Raw genomic sequence first — 16,880 nt, 5'->3', positions numbered from 1 at the left:
CAAGATTTTAGCTTCTATGACTAATTCTTTCCTTGAAGTTGAATCCTTTTCCACCCGATTTTGCGTTACAGCTGAAAAAGGAGGATTTGCGAGCGAGACGTCGCAAATGGTACAGTAACTCCATGGTATAGTAACATGCCGATAACCCGAGCCAACCGCCTGTCCGGAACAATTTTCGTTCCTGTAACGAAGGTACAATACGGCCGGGTCCGTCTTTCCCGGGAGTATCAAGCGGCGCGTAGCCGGCGTGCTCGGGGACAAATTCGAAACTTTCCCGGAAACTACTTTCCGCATGTTATGGAGCTCGCGGAAGCGTAAAACAGGAAACGCCTTCTTAAGAGCATTTTTCTTACGTAGCGGAAAATGAGTTGAAAACTTATGTGAAGCCGGGGCCGCGGAAGATAATAAAGCGGCGCCCCGGAAACTCCTGGAAGCTTGGGCGCCGCTATCCTCGGCGAATCAGCTCTAAAACCAACAAACGGCCCGGCCAAACCGCCGAAGCGGTTAACGAACGAAACTTGAGCGCGACGTACCGGCGACGTACACGGCGTCCATAATTGAAGCCACGTGTACACGCGGGAAACGTCGCGCGCGAGAGACCTTTCGCACCGTCCACGAAACCGTTCCCGCTGGCCTTCGTTACTCGCGCCACATCATAATTGAATCGGCCAGCGGAAGTGGATACCACGCACGAGATGTTCTCGGGTCGCGACACGAGTCCCAGTACGACCGAAAAAGAGCCCCTTCTTCTCGCGCCCTTGAAACCGTGGAGATCTGCCGAGTCGAAATTTCAATGTTACTTCGATGCACCCGATGAAGAAATATAGAGGACAATTGGCGCCTATTCAAATATTCAAATTCATAGTCTTTATAGACTAGCAAAAACTTACTTTGACAACACTAACCGAGTGGAAAAATGTTAGAGAAAATCTAGTCACTGGACAGAAATTCGACGGTTTTTATTGGTTTCAATTAATTAGACAGTAACTAGTCGGAAACTATCTGAAAAATATTAACTATTATTTCTTGGCCGGTTACTTGTCGTAAATTCCTCATAATAAAAAAAAATAAGTTAATAGTGGACAATATTCTATCCAGCGAAATATCCAACATATAGAGTATCCGCTCTGAGTCGTCGACTGAATACTTTCACTCGAAACTGAAGAGCGAATCCAATCATTCCACCGTCACGGAAACAAGTCGTTTTGATCGAACGGTAGATTCGTTCGTATGAAGTCAGAATCCATTCTAAATTCGAGTGGAACTTTCACTCTTCACGAAGAAAAGAATTTTGCTAGAACAGCTAATTGTTTGTTAATATAGTGACAGCAAAAAAAATTGTTTAGTCAGCACGCAAATTTGTTAAAAGTATTAATTGCTATTTGCTGGATGTATGGATAGCAAAATAATTTAGTTAAGCCAACTAAATGTTATTGCTGTCGCAACGACGTATTTTGCTATTTTGCTAAAACAGCAAAATTATTTCTTCCGTGTAACAGATTTTTTTCCCGTCACTATGTTAACAAACAATTTGCTGTTCCAGCAAAACTAGTTTTCTCCATGTCGCGATTTCGAGCGGCAGTGTCCTCACTGTCGCCTCGAGAAGAAATACTGTCGCTTTTCGCCCGTTTTTCCGCGAAATTCCACTCTAAGAAACTTAGAGAATATCTACTGACTCCTGCTGTGTAGAATTAAAGGTTCAACACAGGACTTTCGACGGAAACTTTCGGCTTTGGTTAGACAGACGGTCTCACCAGGTGAGACCGCTGCGACCTTGGAGGAGGGAGGTACGCGATACTTCCTTCTTCAACCTCTATTCATAATGAGGAGATTAAGGCGCCAGGAAAGAGGGGAGGAGGGAGGGGGAAGGAAGATCGGCAAAATCGAGAGGTCGCGCGAGATTTACGCATGGCGGGCGATATTAATGAACGACGAGATATTCCGGCGTCATCGTTCGTCACGTCAGCGACTATCGGAACGCGCGCGCGACCAGACGTGTCATCCTCGAATAATTTGTCACGGCACCGGCAATAATTCAGGAACGGCTCTCCCCTCCCTTTCCGCGAGCCCACCGCCGTGGTTGTTGGCTTAAACCAGCAATAATCGTCGGCCATTTGTCAGCGGAGGCCACGCGCGCGCTCAAAGCTAAATCAGGGCGATGAGGGAATCCTTCGTCCTCGGAGTCGCGCGAGGAGAAAGAAAGCGATCTTCGACGCTGCTCCACTTTCGCGAATCCGAGCGGGACTCGACGGAAAACAGGAAACGGGAAAAGTTGGCGAACTGTAAACTGTCGCGGAAGGAAGAAAATCCCGGGGCGGGACTCTCCGCGTTTTCGAGGAAGGAGAGCGCCGAAATTGAATCAACGTTTCGCGGCCGGCTTGTTACGCGCCTCTTTGTACTTGCAATTAAAATTGCGACTTGTGGTTAAAACGATAGCAGCATCGAGACGGAATCAAAACATCTATTCTCGGAGAGACACGGCTCTCTCTCTCTCTCCGGCTGCGTCGGTTCGCTCGGGATCTTTTTTCAAGATCCGCCGTGCCGTCGACATCGATCGACCGTTAATTGAACGTTTAATAGTGAATATCACGTCGATTTCGCTTATAGACGAGGTGTACTCGGTTTCCCTCCGGGACCATAGCGCGCACGCAGGTTCACGAGTGTGTACGTACGTACGTACGTGTGTGTGTATGTGAAATATTAATTCCAACTCTTGCCAATTTCGACCGATTAAATTTAATATCGCGATGATATTACGACATATTCGTTCTGAAATTGCGAAGCGCGCATATTTCCATATTTTTGACCTAAATCGCGCGCGCGCGAGCAGTCCGCGTCCGCGGATGAAGGAAGCGTGTCGATACTTTTTATTCGTGACGCGTCAGCCGCGCGAATTCACGCTCGCTCGCTAATTTTGCACACCATAATTCCGGTATTTCGATAAAACCGGTTTCGAATTCGATATCACGCCGAGAGCTATACGTGTTTATTTCTCGCGATCTTCGGTCCGCGCTCATCAAAGAATCCGTCCAATGATTCTGCGATTAATGCGCAATATTAATTTTCTCTGGTAAAGTGCCGCGATTAATCGCAAAACATCGCATTAACCTCGGGCACGCTTATATCGCTCGCCGCGATCGGGGCTAATAATCTTCGGTAATTTCGAAGCTTCCCGAAGGATTCAAGGAAACTTCGAAGGAAACTTTGAGTTTTCTCAGTTTGGCAAGCATTCAAATGCCGCAGTCTTCGAAGCTTGAAAAAAGTACAGCCTTGCGGATAAGACTGAGTTTAGGTAGCTATAAATTAGATAGAGGTTAGATAGCGAGTTCAAATGTTTTTTATATTTAAAAACTCTTATAATTATAATTGTAATAATTGTTTTTTGTATGCATGTATTATTTACCGTATGTTCTTTTATTACTTGCGTTATCTTATAGGTTTATTTCTATGATCATCCACACAATCTTACGCCCGATTTCACTATTAATGACATTAATCTGGGTTTACGTTAAACCTCAATTAAAATAAATGTTGGTTTAAATTTAATTTAAATGAAATCGCATCCCATCAACTCTTGAAAAACGTCATTTAAGTAAACTTATACTCGATACGATGAAACTTTTCTAGCCATGATGATCGGTTGATTATGGCCGTAAATTTATAAAATAGTACGTTATTACAATAAGATAATATTTAACTGATTAGTGATTAGTGACAAGCGTTAACATATATATAATAAAAATCTATTAACTATACGCCTATCAAATCTTACAAAAATAAGTACAAGAAAAAAGGTACGAATTTTTCAAGTACAAAGAAATGTTTATTGATGGAAATAATAATGTAGTATAAAAAGGTAAAATAGAAAATAATAAATTGGTGGAGTTTTTTTTACAAAAGTAAAATGGAAATGTTTAGTAGCAGATCAAGTCTTTTATAATTCGTTGTACATATACAATAGATTACATTCTAGTAAATATTAGAAATATATGATATATGTAACATGAATTATAGATTTGCGGAACCGATAATAAATATCAGGACCTATACGATAGTATAGAGAAAAATATGCATTAAATAGATTTTTAATAACAAATGAATTTCATTTTGCTTTTTAATAATAACAAATAAATTATTTGTTCCCAAAACTTTTTGACATTATCCATATATATTTAATATCCGTTTACACTTCTTTTATTTTAGTTATTTGTGTTAAACTTCGTTTATTATAATTGAACAGACAAAACTAAACTCGGTTTAACCATGTTTAAATCTTAAACGAAACTTGACGGAGACAAAGAATGCACCGTAAACTGCGGTTAGCTAAATATCACTAGAGTTTCAGATTTAAACCTAGTTGTTGGAATCGGGCATTAATCTTTTCTCAGATTAAGCCTGTTTATCACTTTAAATCATGATTTTTCTTCTGTACTCAATTTGCGTATTCGTTCTTCTTCTTTTTTAATTTATACCAAATATAATTCATGCTATGTATCCCCTGTTAATAAATAATTAAACGAATAGAAGTAAATTATAATAACAATTATAATTCCGATGTTTCGAAGCCTCGACATTCTCAATATTCGAGTACCGTACACCGAGGCTTCGAAGTATTTGAAATATTCGAAATTTTAATGCCGGAGAACTTTGAAAGAAAATGCCAGTCGCGAGCTGGAACGCGACAGTGGAGGAATGGACGGAAAGGGGTGGCCGCGCGCGCCCGGACGAAGATACCGCAGTTCGTCGGGGCTCGCGGATACCTCGCGATAGGGCAATAGGCTCCGCTCTAATCTCCAATTTCTTCCTTTTACGACCGGTACCGACGAAGACTCCGCAGCTGAGGACTTATTTCTGCTTCAATAAGCGGATACGGACACGCTCCTCCGCGCGACTACGCCGGCTGATTTACCGCGCAGACCCCGAGCAGTCCAGGGATTCTCTCGCGCGGGCTACGAAGAGAAAAGAGGAGGATCAGGAAGAGGAGAAGCGAAGGCATCGTGGGCTCGAGCAAGCCACGGGTCTCTTTCTCTAGATCCGCTCTTCGTCCGTGATTGGCTGCGTTATTTCCAGGCCATCTCGCACGGAGAGAGCTCTCCTCCAGCTCCCCGGCTCGCGAAGGACAGTCGAGTACGTATTAAGTCGGCGAAATTGAAGGGAGTCCTCTCGGACAAGCGGTGAGTGGCGAGCGATCGCTCCGAATCCGCTCCGGGTAAACTCGCGCGCTTCCGGCCGTGCTGCCGTAACTCTTTCGCGACTCTCACCGGTTTCCTCCCGAATCTCCGACGTCTTCCGGTCGCTCGCGCCGTCCGCGCCCGACTCACGCGTCTTTTCGCTCGACTCGTCGATGCCGAACTCGAATCAGGTATTTTGTAATGGACAGCGTCTTCATTTTTCCCTGCTTCATTTCCGTGCGATATACTATAGATTGAATGCAGGTCGGTATGTAGCACAATTTATTATTATTGTTATTAGTGCTATCCGTTACGGTTTGTCACTCGGCACCCGCCGTATTCACGTCGCGTGTTTACGTCCAAATTATTGCACTTCCCGGTTCTTTCGGGAATAATATTACGATTTGGTTCCTTTGACAGGCCATATGGAAAGAAATGATTGATTCGGCAAAATCCTTCAGGATTCGAGAATTAAGCTGAAGTGTCAGAGTGTGCTGAATGAAATATCGTATTACTCGATAAGTTTGTAGGAATTTTTATGTAGAAAGGCCAGCTAGTTCAAAGACAGCTACCTCATAGTCATGCAAAATTCTTTTTGTTTTTCGATGACCTGCCATTGGAAAAAATAATCAATACATTATCAAATAAACGTCTAACTATAAATTCATACGAATTTATTGAACCCAATAGGAAAAATTTTTTTTCGTGAAAATAAATTAATACGCACATTTTGTATGTATACTTATAAATATCGGTATGCACACACACACACACATATATATATATAAACACATATCCGTGATCTTTCTATTCAGTATTTATAATAAATAATGGAGAACAAAGAATAGTTTGATTTCGTCACCTGTTGAAGGGATATTCTTATTTAAAACGTTTCGGTAAGTGATTTTTAGAAATTTGTTTTGAAAAAATTATAAGACTTACGATTACAATTCTAAAGTTTTGCATAAATATTTATTTATGCTTTAACTACAGCTAATTTCTACATATGATTATCCTTAATATTAATAAAGTTATAAATAATTTTGTTAGCACTGAAAGTGAAAAGTTGGTGACCTCGATTCCGGATGTTGTAGACTTCTAATATCAGAAAAGTAAAAGAATTATAAAACTATAAACTTCCAATTAACTCCATCACGATGAAGTGAATATCTATATTTAATATTTCGTGGGTTCCCGAAGCCGAGGAAAAGCTTGCCAAAAATCAATTTTTCTCTTTAAAGTCGTACCATTTTGTAAAAAAAAAAAACAATCGTTATTTTTCATTGTGGTGAGAACAACAGCTACATGTTTACAGTTTCATAATTTTTTCGCTTTTTGCTTTCAGAAACTCACAATATATTCCGAAATAGTGGCAATCGTGCGAGCAAAATGTTCGCTCAGCGCTGCGTAAAATTGTTTACAACTTCATTGACATCCGTGATAATAATCACTAGAAATCACTACACATGCATGTAGTTATAAAACGTAAATAAATATTTATACAGAACTGCAAAATTTTATGTCTCACAGTCTTTAAAAAGAAACGTCTAAGAATCACCCGCAGAATTCCGTTTCAAATGAGAATATCCTTTTAATTAAACGTTAAACGTTTAGTTCAGTTACAGACGTGTGCGCGATTCTTACCTCCGACTGCATTCCGCTCTTCCGCCGTTCAGCTTCGCCGCATCGTCCTGGCGATTACAAACAAAATATTCGTTCTTTCCAATTCCTCGATCCTCGCGCGCATCCTCGATCCTGGCCCTCTTTTTCTCTCGTGTTTCTACGTTTCACNCCCCCCCCCCCTTCCCCTACCGGTGTGTTATCGTTACTGTTTGCCCCGATCGGAGCTATATACTCAGGATATACCGCCGTTGTGGCGTAGTGCAACGCTCTGTTTCGAAACTTCCTATCAAGTCCAATCCCTTCCGCGATCTTCGAAGCTGCCCCGGTCTCTCGGACGGACTAACCGCGCTTCCTCCCTCCCTCCCTCACCTCTACTCACCCGAGCGATACCGAACGTCATCATCCTCCCGGCCGAGTTTGGAAGCGCCTCGGACCGCGGGGAAACGATCTCGCTCGACCCGCTTTCGCGCGGTGGAATCCACCGGGAAATCCGGCATTGTCCCGAAGTTTTTCCGAATCTTCCGCGGAAAGACGTGCAATCGATGCTCCCCTTTAATTCTCCCGGCTTCGCCGAGCGAAAAAGGTGGAAGTTATCTGCTGACCCGCGCGTCCCGGAAACAGTTTAAGCCCGTCTAATGGTTGCGTAACACACAGAAAAAGAAAATAGTGTTAACCGTAGAAAAGCGAGAAATTAAAGGAAGAATTGGCTTCTCTAACACCGCGGCGAACGCGCGTCCGGTGATACGAGCGCAGAAAAGGTTCCCAAAATAACGTCGAAAAATGCGGAAAGAGAGAAGGTGAAAGCGGAGAGAGAGAGTGAGAGAGAGAGAGAGAGAGAGAGGAAATCTGGCGTTTACGTTGCACACAACGCGCCGGTTAAAAACGCGGAACTCACTGCCGGCTCGTGACGTTGTCGCGAACGGGGTGAGGCGAAACGAGCCGGACGAGCGATAGTTAATCTTTATTACGAGAACAGCAGCATCATGTGGTTTCGCATAGATGTCAGTTAAGATCCGGAACTCGGCGCCGCACTTCGTCGCTTGATAAGGTCGCATACGCCGCGCATGAAAAAGCGCAGCGCGCGCTGCCCGCTCGACTTATTCGGCCGGCGCAACTTTCGCGCGCTCGTACATCACCGGGCTTTGGAGCGGAGAGAGAGAGAGAGAGAGAGTTGGTGGTGGCGGCGCGTCGGCGGGGAAAGAATTTACAAGCCGAAACGTCGCATTCTTTACCGCCGCCACGCGCGAACTTGCACTCCGCCACGAATATCGCCGCAGCGCGCGGTGACTCGAGATAAAGTCTGAAGTACGACTCGCGAGAGCGCAACGCCGGCGGGGAAGCAGGTTAGTTATTCAGCGACGATGTGACGCTCGATAAGTGAAGCGCCGAGGGAGAGAGAGAGAGAGGGTGAGGAGGGGGGAAATGGGGGGGGGGGAGAGAGAGCGAAACACGCGATTATCGCAAGCGATAATTTTGTGTCTTGTTGTCGAAGCGCGAGGGAAGGGTCGTTTCTGAGGTGGGATGGTTGGTGTTCATGGCGGTTCGAGCGCTCGAGTAAATATAAGATAAACCTATAATGTGTACACAATACGAAAAAAAAACATCGAACTGACAGTACGTAACGGGAATTTCAATCATTTTTATCGTATTGTTTTTGAGATGTTTAATTTATGGACTTGTGTGGTACAAGTATGTGTAGAAACATCATAATTTAACAAACCTCTTCTGATTTTGACGTATTCGTAACATAAGATTGGAATTTAAGAAACCGTCATAATAATGTAAATTAAATATTTAAGTATATTTTAGTAAAATATCACGTGCAAATTTATCGTCAGGTTCAAAAGAAATTTAAAATCTTTCGATAAGAATGCTCGTGAAACCGACGATATATGAGTGGAAACATGATAACATCGTGTATATGGAAAGTTATAAATCTGAAATAATCTTATATAATGTTATTTCTAATATTTATATCTATATTCATTATATTCAATTTTAATGTAGTATTTGTGCATTTTCAATTCAAATTGAATGAAACTGATAATTTATCACTACAATAACTATAATAACGAAAACAATTCATATTCATATTTCCTTACCTCCTTCTATTATTAGTACTTAAATCAAATAAGAGATTTGCAACTTTTATTTTATCATGTTTTAAATATTTGATAACTTTAAAAATCTTTTAAATAACTACGTATTGTGGTGTTTACGAGTTCCATTTCACTAATATTATTGCAAAATGATATTTTTCGTCATTTTGAACAATTATATCAAGGAATCTTATATAATATACTTATATACAATTATATCAATAAACCTTGTATAATATACTCATTGAACAATATTCATTGTACAAGCGGAAAATAGCGCTTTATCCTCCTTAACGCGTTCTATGTCGGACTAATTTCACGTAATTTCCTGCGGAGCGGTGCTTCACGTTATGAGCAAAATAATCTCATACGTCACATATAACATATAACACGTGTCTCATAACAATTATCCAAATATTTTCATGATTATATATCGCTTTGAAGACGAAATAGCAAACTCTTCTGAAAACGAAAATGTGCGAAATTAGACGCGGACGGAAGGTTCACGTCTCTACATATACCATGCGATGGTACGCGTGACACGGAACATGTTGAGCACCTCGAATGAAATAAGGTCGAAATGCTCTATATTTCTCGCGTAGCTTCTTATCGGATTACATTTCTTTGGAAGAAAGCACACTTGCGAATGCCGCGCTTCAGAACCGAATTAATATCACCCTCAATTCAAACGCAACGCGTCGAGCCCAGGAATAATAGTAGGAATTCTGTAATTGGACGATGGAGATACACGTTACACCATCGGAATCGGGATGCCTAAGAGGGAGATACGCAAAGTACTATACGTACTCGCGCTCCGTCGATGGCAAAGTAGATCGTGGAAATTGAATTCCGTTTGGCGACGAAATCGGGAAGGACGAGCGAACGACTAGTTTCCGGAGGACCACGACGGAAGGAATGCGAACACGCTCCGCCTTCTGTTCGTTGTCCACTGTCAACCCACGCTGGATGAACAGAACAAATACTCGGAGTAATTTACAGCCGTGTTTGCTTGAAAATTCATGCCGGCCTGCGGCCGCGCCTGCGACGCGACGCGACGCGGCACGGCGCCGCGGAACAAATGTTCGGAGTAATTTATACACGTTTACTTAAAAATTCCATTAGCCTAGCGACGTCCGTCATGTCTAGCATGAAAATCTCGTCGGGGTTTGTTTATTTTGATTAATTAAATTCCGCGAGACGGAGGCGGGAAAGAGAGAGAGAGAGAGAGAGAGAGAGAGAAATGTGCAAACAGAATCGAGCTTATTTGTTATAATTATCAGACCCTATAAGATTTCCGGTTTCTTTCCAATCGGCAGGAAGGATTTGCGGATTTGTGATATCGAAGCATCGATAAGTTTCGACAATCGAAAATTTCAATAATCAAAGATCGAAAGTTTACTGATCTTACGATTTACAGTCTTTAGAAAGCCGTCTTAGTAGTGTTAAAGAAAATTATTATTAGAGAAAAAACGCTAAGAAATGGACTTATTGTTTTGTACGTGATATAATTTTAAAAAACTGCTTTTTTTCTATTTTTCTTATTCATCTACAAAAAAAAAACCGAAAAACCCGTGGAAAAAAAATCTGGCTTTTCCAAGTTTTTAAAATTATAATATTTAGGCTCTAAAATCTTGTTGAAAGTGAAAAATTAAAATTTATTTACATGAATGCAAACCAGCAACACACTTCTCTACTAAAATATATGATAGTCTTTATGAAAATAATTACATATTTTCTTGCAAATAACTATTTTTTAAGCTTGAGGATTGATGTTTCTAGACCTCAAAGTGAACACACTTATGATACCAAGAAGAAATTGTAAAGAAAATTAAATAGAAGCATTGAAATTATATTATTTCGTGCATTTATTATTTATACTTACATGTTACCTTTAATCTTATATATTGTTTAAGAACTTAAAAATTTTACGACATATTGTATGTTGCTCCTTTATTATATGGAAAAAGATCCATTAGCTTCTTTCCGACTACCTTAAACAAACAAACAAAAAGAACAGAATATCAGTTACCTGTGACCCAGCTGATATGATATATGCACAGCAAAGTTCAAGTATATCGGTTCAAAGATCAATAAACTCAGTTCATAAGACAACTTAACCTTAACTTTTCTTGCGCAGTTCGATAGCAGCGAATAAAAATTGGCGCAAAATCCAAAATAATTTAGAAGGTTAAAACTTAAACTATAAAATTAAACATATATAATACATAATTTACTGTTTGTATTGTTACTTTAATTTTCATAAGAAGATAGTACAACAAAAACTTTAGCACAACGAAAAATCAAGTGACGCTAATAACATAACCAAACGTGCAAACAGAAACTGCCATTTCAGCTTCATTTATTGTACACAGTAGACGAAGTGCATTTTCCGACAGATTTCAATGTCTCATAACCAAGAAACATTGATACGTCGGTTTATTATACCTTCCAATTTCCTATTCCAATATTCGTGGTTTCTTATCTATTTTACTATTATTATTATTATTATTACTAGAGAGATGTTAACTCTCGGACGCTATCGGAGATTACAGATATCACTCGACAATTTGACTTTTAATTAATTTATTGCGCTAATCCATCCGCGCGCAAGTTCTTGGCGATTCTTCTTTCAAGTTTCTAAGTGAAAATCATTACCTTAGAATTTACAATCACCATCGTATAAGATTAACGCGACGAGTTCGCGTCACGTGTCAACAACGGTTTACTCGTCCGCGACGACGATCATCACGCGCGAAGGAAAGAATTTCCAAGGAACTCCTTTTTAAACCGCGGTCGCGGTAATTCGACAGAGAGACGCCGCAGGACGCCGCCGTGTAAATTCGTCGTTCCGGAAAGAAGAAGAGAAAAAGAAAAAAGGCGGAAAAGAGGGAGAAAGGGGAATGGCGAAAGGGCGACGCAGGGAAACACAGGCACGACGGGCGCGACCAGGTAGGCGGGAAGGGGCGAAGGGGGAGAGAAGGGAAACTTGACGCGCGCGAGCCGCGTACCGTGCCGATGCGGACGTGCCTTTTATTACCGCATGCATTTAAATACAAAGAGACCTGGCGAGCGCGCTCTACTTCCATGGAATTTGTCGGATGTTCCTGAGGGGGAAGCTGCGACGCGCGCGCGACCGCCCTCCTCCCCCCGTGCCCTGTTTGTCGCCCCCGCACTGATGCACTTTGTGCTCATCCGTCGTTGTCGCCTCTCGCGCTCTCGCCACCTTTCCTCTCTCTCTCTCTCTCTCTCGCCCGTCGTCCCAGGTTCCGCGCCCCTTCGCCAGCCTTTTTTCTCTTGCTTCTCGTGCGCGCGACGCGCCATTCCTCTCTATTCAAATCTCCTTTTTATTCTTACAGGTAAGTATCACGGACGAGTCCCGACGAGACCGGAAACGACCAGGCGGCTTCTCCCGCCAGCTCGCGCGAACTCCCTCGTTTACTCGCACCGAGCTCAAAGAAAGCGGCGCGCCGGAGTCGAAGAAAAGTCCCCGTGTCTGGTCCCGCTTCGCCGCCCGGGACGATCCACGTCGTCGGCGAAAGCGACAGTGAGTCGAGATTCACGAGATTAAAGGGCTGCAGAGAGAGCTGGGAGATAATTCACGCGCGCGAGCGCGAGGTAGGTGGCTCGAAGTCGCAGTTGGCGACTGCAATGTAAGCGGCTGTTAACGCGAAGAATTGAGATCCGAGGAACTTTCGTCAGAGGTATTCCCTACTTGTCTAGTTTGATCACTTCTATATAACTTCTATATAATGCACTGTACCGGCCGTTGTACTGCTTATCAGATGTACACGACCCTTATGTACGCACAACTTTTACTGAAGTTTAAGCGCACAATGAATGTGGCTGTCTGCTGGTACTTGAACGGTTATGGGTTATAAAATAACTCCTGGAATATATAATATTAAAACTAAATAAATGCGCGAAAAATCTTGACAGCACACTGAGAAAAAGATTCTTTCATGTGGTAAAAATATTTTTCTTTTGAGATGCATTTTCTTGATTAAAATAAATAATAGATTATTCGGGACGGGTTAATATTTCTCTCGAATGAAGCGCAGATTTTTCTACATTAAAAAAATATATATTTGTTATTACTCTTTCTTTATTTTAAATGCGTTTATTAGTAGATTGGAATAAATAATTGCTTTAACCGTAATAAAAAAAATTGTTTTTCAAGTTTCAATTCAAATAAAATTTGTTTGTATCTACCTATATTTTTTTCCCAGTGCATTGTTGCGAGATTGTTCAATGAAAATAAAATTTTGAAATATTTTATGTACGCATAAATTGTTTCCTTATTTTCTATGTAATACGCTATATAGTACACATATTTCTGCATATATATTTACTTGAAGAAAGATATTCAACAATTTTTACATTGTATATTTCGACACTCTTTTACCACGCAACTTAATAGCATTTCCCTGCAAACGCAGATCAAAAGATACTTGAAATTTTGTAAAGAAACCTCTTATCACCCCAGACCCAAAATGGCGACGCAAAATATAAACAACATTCCTTGTACGTCTATTTTGCGTATACATTATGTTTCAATTTTGACACACATATTTAGGACACGCGTATGATCGGTGACAAAAAGTTTGCACATTTTTTTTTTATAAGTTTCGAAACGCATTCCGTGTTTAATAGGAGAATTTGATTTTCAGTCATTCTCAGGAGAAATTTTTTCCTGTTGGGCACGATATGCATTGTGAAACTCATCGAAAAAATGCGTCGCAGTCTTTTTGTCACTGACCATATACATAAGGTTAATATATAAGAGGCACGTGATCTAATGCATTGTATAGAATTCTGTGGGTTTGATGTTTCTCAAAGGGATCGATCGAAGGTCGATCTTTTGAAAACGAGGTGTTTTTGTGACCACCTCTCGAAAATCCCGATTCTTGTCGAGAGAACGAGGTATGGTTAGTCATAAAAAGGCCGCAAACATTTTCTTTTTGATGTGTTTCGCAACGTATCTCGTGTCCAACAGAAAATATATGTCCTGAAAATTACTAAAACATAAATTCTCCTATTGAACACGCGATGCGTTCTGAAACTTATAAAAAAAAGTGAAAAGTGAAAGCTAGCGAAAAGTGTTGCCACCTTTTCGTGATTGACCATACGCTGAAAAATGAATTTGGCTCTGACAATGGACGATCAAACGTGTGTTGGTTGAAGGAAACGGAATTTCGGATCGTAAAAACCAAATTTTGTTCACGAGTAGCAATATAGTAAATAATAGCGAGATTAAAAATTATTAAACTGAAAAAGCCGATAAATCTAAACGTTTCAGTCGCCGGTCTTAACCTTTCTCAATGACAAGGCTAACTACTTTCTAATCTCGTAGTTATTATAATACTTACCAATCTTTATTCTCGAACAGAAATGTATCTAGTTAGTCTGAGTCAAAAACTAATAGCTAGCTAGTACAGTCTAGATTAAAACTAAAATATAACATCTAGTTGCTACATACCCACCGTTAGCGATTAAAATTGAGATAGCAAATTATAACTTTGAAGGTACGTTATTCCATAAAAATCTTCAAGAAACGGAAGAGTGAGCCTTATGGCCGACAAACAGTTATGATTTTTCATCTTGTAACTGTGATTCCTTTTGTTTAACCATCAGCTAATTTATTTATCTGGTCACTAAGAGAAGTGAACGTCACATTATTGATCAATATCGACGTTAGACACGAATTTACTTTCTCGTCGTCGGACATGAAATTCAATTTTTGTTAGATTAAGTTATTCTATTAGGGTTGATCTATTTCAATTAAGGCTTGTACATCGTCGAGAGTCTGACTCATATATTTTTTATTACTTTTCACTAGAAATTTCCTTTCTTTCAACCAAAACGCATTCGATCGTTTATTGTCTGACAGATCCGACCAAACTCATATCTCGCTATAATAAACTGCAGTAGTTACCTTCGACATTCCATCGCGTATTCAAATGTACTCTCTCCCGGATAACCATAATAAGGCACACTCACAGGTATAAATAGCGATAAGCAACCGAGTGTTCTTAACCATCACGCGAGACTGCAGACCGGAGGGTAAAGGAATCGTAACGACGTTCGACGTGTACATTTCCTTCCGCCCGTTATCTCGCTCGGGCGAAAGAGGAGAGATATTCAAGCGGAAGAGACGGCGAGAAAAGGATCGCGGGGTGGGGCGGCAATTACCGCCCAAGTTCTCCTTGAGTTTATATCAGGTGTCAAACCATTAACTCGTCGCGATGCTGCTGCTCGCTTCGATTCCTCTCGTGCTATCGTATAGCGCGACCGTCCCTCAATCGTCACGCGCGGATCCAGCGAATAGAATTTCGCTGAATAAGTAATTTTTAAGCGGCGAAAAATCGATGAACTGCTAATCGCCGAGCACTTTCTCGTCAAAAGGTATACCGATAGCGCTCGCTGATTTGAGCGTATCGTGTAATTCATCTATGTCTCTCCGGCGAAAATTATTTCTGTTAAAATCCGATATTTTCTATTTTCACAGAGAAATTTAAAAAGAGCGATTTTTCTATCATATTAAGGCGTTTCCTTTCGTGACACAGTGATTCCGTGATCTTCGAAAACAAATATGAATGTACACATGGGGAAAGAAATATCTAAAAAATAAAAAATATTTATTCGGTGGTACTAACAGCTTATGCTAATACACATATTTTCAGATCGAGAACAACTTTTTTTATCTGAGAAAATATACATTTTCTTATATCTATAAATTTCATTAAATATAACTTTAATTATTAAATATATTATTACATTATAATATGTTGTAATTTAAAATAGCTTCTCACTGAAAACAGTTATTTATTCCATTTAAATAAAAAACTCTAAATTAAAAAAAATATGCTATTTAATAATTACTGAATGGATACTTTTTATTTTTTAGATATATTTTCTCTCTCAGTGTAACGAAACAATTTCCCCCTGAAAACTTTCGCGAGCACAATTAGAACTTGAAGTTCGTTCAAGCCAGAAAGTGAAGAGCATCGTGCATATGAATTTAACGAAATCACGTATCTCGAGATATTTTTCATCGAAATTCGAACGGACGGTAAGATTCGCGTGCAGTTCGGCACGGTAAACAGTAAGAAGTGAGACATTCCATGAAAAAATCGGATACGATCGGTTGCTGGGCAACTTTGTCATCCCGTGTCTCCTCCAGCGACGTCGGAGATTCGAGATTCGCTTGCATGGCGGAGATGTTTCTTCCGGTCGTGGCAATGAAAGCGGGTGAGAGAATCCCGGCCGGTGAATCTGTGCATATCTCTAACGACGATAATGGAATTATGTAGTCGTCCCTGGCGTCTTGGCGCCGTCCTCGAGATGCCTTCCCTCGTGGACCACGTGGCCAGGCGATATGGCATGGCACGAGTAACGCGATCTCGCGAACCTTCTCATAACGCAGTTAGCGTGGCAGGGTCGAGTCTCGCTGCTTCACTCTAATAACTCGTTCTGCTTGTAACGCGAGCCGGTAGCCGCAGGTACACCGGCTACCAGTCGCCTCAGGGGTGGTCAATCCTTGCATCCGGCCGAACGATCGGTATCTCTCGGCACTCGAAACGGTTTCTTCACGCGTGTGTGTATCGTTACTCGATGAAACTACGACAGCTGAGAGAATTCGCGATTAAATTCGTTATACAAACATATAAATTATAATTTTACTCTAATTTGATTAACGACATTAATTATTATCCGTTAAATGTTAAACGCAAAACTACAGGTTTAACGTATAAAGAGAAAATATATGTTAAATATACTTAATATTTAATTATATGTAATTAATTAAATAATTATCTATGCTATGTAACGCAACACCGCGATGCGCACGTGACAAAATGCAATTTACATATATCTGACATTCCATTCCATTGTTATGCCGCGCAATATCTCGAATTATTCGAATAATTGGAGAAAAACATGTCATTACACGCATTTTTTAATTAATTTTTCCGAATTGAGATTTTCTTCT

Source organism: Dinoponera quadriceps, unplaced genomic scaffold, assembly GCF_001313825.1.
Source record: "Dinoponera quadriceps isolate SergipeBrazil2010 unplaced genomic scaffold, ASM131382v1 scaffold163, whole genome shotgun sequence".
NCBI lineage: Eukaryota > Metazoa > Arthropoda > Insecta > Hymenoptera > Formicidae > Dinoponera > Dinoponera quadriceps.
This window is presented reverse-complemented; position numbering follows the sequence as displayed.